At 43.1% G+C, this 3,473-nt stretch overlaps 1 pseudogene; it reads left to right on the top strand.

The window, feature by feature from the left end:
• The first annotated feature begins 762 nt into the window (after window positions 1–762).
• Window positions 763–2,039, top strand: LOC105499726 (proliferation-associated protein 2G4 pseudogene; annotated as a pseudogene).
• Window positions 2,040–3,473: the final 1,434 nt, after the last annotated feature.

Below are 3,473 nucleotides of genomic sequence, written 5' to 3'. Positions count from 1 at the left end.
AACCAGTTTGTTAATAATTATTTAACTGCTATTTTAGCTCATTTTACATCCCAGCTGTTTTTTTCTTGTGTCCGATGTAATTCACCTGAGGCGGCTTCATTTTACTCAGCCACTATTGCTTTCATGTCATTCATTCTTTAAACATTTATTTATTGATTAGGTATTGCGTGCCACCAGATACTCAAAGTACTAGTAATACAACAGTGAACAAGACAGTCAAAGTCTTTACTTTCTTGGTAGTTACATTCATGTTGTTGAAGGTAGATAGTAAGCAAATAGCCAACATATCAAGAATACAATAAGAATATGAAAGTGACAAGGTGAAAATATATTAAGGTGCTATGTTAGTGAAACACCAAGAGACTTCAGTTTAGTTAATCAAAAAGTTTTCACCGAGGTTTGAGTTGAGACCTGAATGGCAAGAAGGAGTGAAGAATGGGAAGGAAGCTCTAGGGAAACAGCTTTCTAGCTGAGGAAATAACTAATGCAAACACCCTAAGTTAGGACCCCTCTTGGCATGTTCATAGAAAAAGAATGGCTTTCTTCCCTCAATTCTCACAATTTTAAGGTGTGGTATGTTTGTCTCTTTCATTTAAATATCTGTGGATGACGCTCGCCTGCCTGCCCGCTCCCTTGCTAGCTCGCGCTTTCACTCACCCTCTCCTCGAGGATCCAGGGGCCTCTGACCCCAGCCTGCGGCTAGGAAGGGAGACAGAGGCCGCGGCTCAGGGGAAATGAGGCTGCAGTGGTGGTGGTAGGAAGATGCAGGATGAGGACGAGCAGCAGGAGCTAACTAACGCTGAAGACTTGGTCGTGACCAAGTATAAGATGGGGGGTAACATCGCCAACCGGGTACTTCGGTCCCTGGTGGAAGCATCTAGCTCAGGTGTATCAGTACTGAGCCTGTGTGAGAAAGATGATGCCATGATTATGGAAGAAACAGGGAAAATCTTCAAGAAAGAAACGGAAATGAAGAAAGGCATTGCTTTTCCCACCAGCATTTCAGTAAATAACTGTGTGTGTTGCTTCTGTCCTTTGAAGATGCAGCCAGGATTATATTCTCAAGGAAGGTGACCTGGTAAAAATTGACTTTGGGGTCCATATGGATGACTTCATCGCTAATGTAGCTCATACTTTTGTGGTCGATGTAGCTCAGGGGACCCAAGTAACAGGGAGGAAAGCAGATGTTATTAAGGCAGCTCACCTCTGTGCTGAAGCTGCCCCATGCCTGGTCAAACCTGGAAATCAGAACACACAAGTGACAGATGCCTGGAACAAAGTTGCCCGCTCATTTAACTATATGCCAATAGAAGGTATACTGTCACACCTGTGGAAGCAGCATGTCATCGATGCAGAAAAAAACCATTATCCAGAATCCCACAGACCAGCAGAAGAAGGACCATGAAAAAGCTGAATTTGAGGTATATGAAGTACATGCTATGGATGTTCTTGTCAGCTCAGGAGAGGGCAGGGCCAAGGATGCAGGACAGAGAACCACTATTTCCAAATGAGACCCCTCTAAACAGTATGGACTGAAAATGAAAACTCCACGTGCCTTCTTCAGTGGATGGAAAGGAGTTTGAATGCCATGTTGTTTACTTTAAGAGCCTTTGAAGATGAGAAGAAGGCTCAGTGGGTGTGGTGGAGTGCGCCAAACACGAACTGCGGTAACCATTTAATGTTCTCTCTGAGAAGGAGGGTGAATTTGTTGCCCAGTTTAAATGTACAGTTCTGCTCATGCCCAATGCCCTCATGTGGATAACCAGTGGTCCCCTCGAGCCTGACCTCTACAAGTCTGAGATGGAGGTCCAGGATGCAGAGCTAAAGGCCCTCATCCAGAGTTCTGCAAGTCAAAAAACCCAGAGGAAAAAAAAAAAGAAGAAGGCCTCCAAGACTGCAGAAAATGCCACCAGTGGAGAAACATTAGAAGAAAATGAAGCTGGGGACTGAGGTGGGTCCACTTCCCCAGCTTGCTGCTCCTGCCTCATCCCCTTCCCACCACACCCCAGATGCTGTGAAGTGCAGTTCTTCTCCACCTAGGATCGCCAGCAGAGCGGGGGTCTCCCTGCCCGCACCCCAGTTCCCCAACCCACTCCCTTCCAACAACAACCAGCTCCAACTGACTCTGGCCTTGGGAGGCGAGGCTTCCCAACCACGGAAGACTACTTTAAATGAAAAAAAGAAATTGAATAATAAAATCAGGAGTCAAAATTCATCGTCTTCAGGCCCTTCTTTCTAGCCTTTTCTACTACCCTCTGCTTGGTCAAGGTTTGTGACCCTACTACAGAACGGGGCTAAATTAGCCACCACCACTGAAAACTCAGCCGAAGGTTTTTATACCATTCTAATGTTAGCATTTTCCCACCTGTTTGGGGCTTTTTACTCTTTTTTCCATTCTCCCCAAGTATTTTATCTGGCTTCAAAATTAGGAGGATTATTTTTCAGACTTTTTTTATTCAGTGTGGCTGATTCCTCATCGGATTCAGGCTGTCCAGTCAGGCCCCTCCCATTTTAGGAGCTGGAGCCTTCATTTATGAAGCGATTCTCATCTATGCAATGGATCCTTATTTGTCAATCTTTTTTCTTCCATTTTCACAAAGCTGTAAAGAAATCCATCTCAAGCTTACCCTTTTCTCTGGAGTCAGTGGGGTCTTCCCTCACTCCATTTTACACAAATCTGAGCTGAAAGTTCAACTGGTTTTGTTCCCTATTTGAAATATTGTGATCTCCCTCTCTTGATAGAAAAACCAAGAATAAGAGGAGTAGACTGACTGGAGATACAACTCCTTGCTTTCTGAAGCTATGGACTTGGATTAAATTGCTGGGGGTTTGTAGGGAAAGATGACAAATTTCAGTACCTGTGGCATTCTGTCCCAGGAAACTAGGGCTCCTACTATCTTATGAGGTTTTTAAACACATTGGAAAATGACATGACATTAAAATAAATTTGAATTTGCTCATAAAAATACAAAATAAATATCTGTGGATAATAATAGAAATAAAATAGAAATGGCCTTATTTATAAAATGAAATTTTACTTGCTTTTATTTAATTTAAAAAAAAAAAAAAAAAAAACGAGTTTCTGGCCAGGCACAGTGCCTCACATCTGTAATCCCAGCACTTTGGGAGGCCAAGGTGGGCAGATCACAAAGTCAGGAGATCAAGAACAGCCTGGCTGACATGGTGAAACTCTATCTCTGCTAAAAGTACAAAAATTAGCTGGGTGTGGTGGTGAATGCCTGTAATCCCAGCTACTTGGGAGACTGAGGCAGGAAAATCGCTGCCAAGATCGCGCCACTGCACTCCAGCCTGGCAACAGAGTAAGACTCCATCTTTAAAAAAAAAAAAAAAGAAAAGAAAAGAAAGAAACACGAGTTTCTGAGAAGAAATCATCACAAAGGCTGAGGAATTGAACAAGTAGCCTCAAAGCTTTTTTTACTGATACATAATGATCGTATATATTCCTGAGGTAC

The sequence above is a fragment of the Macaca nemestrina genome, chromosome 5 (assembly GCF_043159975.1).
Source record: "Macaca nemestrina isolate mMacNem1 chromosome 5, mMacNem.hap1, whole genome shotgun sequence".
In the NCBI taxonomy this organism is placed as follows: domain Eukaryota; kingdom Metazoa; phylum Chordata; class Mammalia; order Primates; family Cercopithecidae; genus Macaca; species Macaca nemestrina.
The sequence above is the reverse complement of the archived record's forward strand: the minus strand, read 5'-3'. Positions and strand labels throughout refer to the sequence as shown.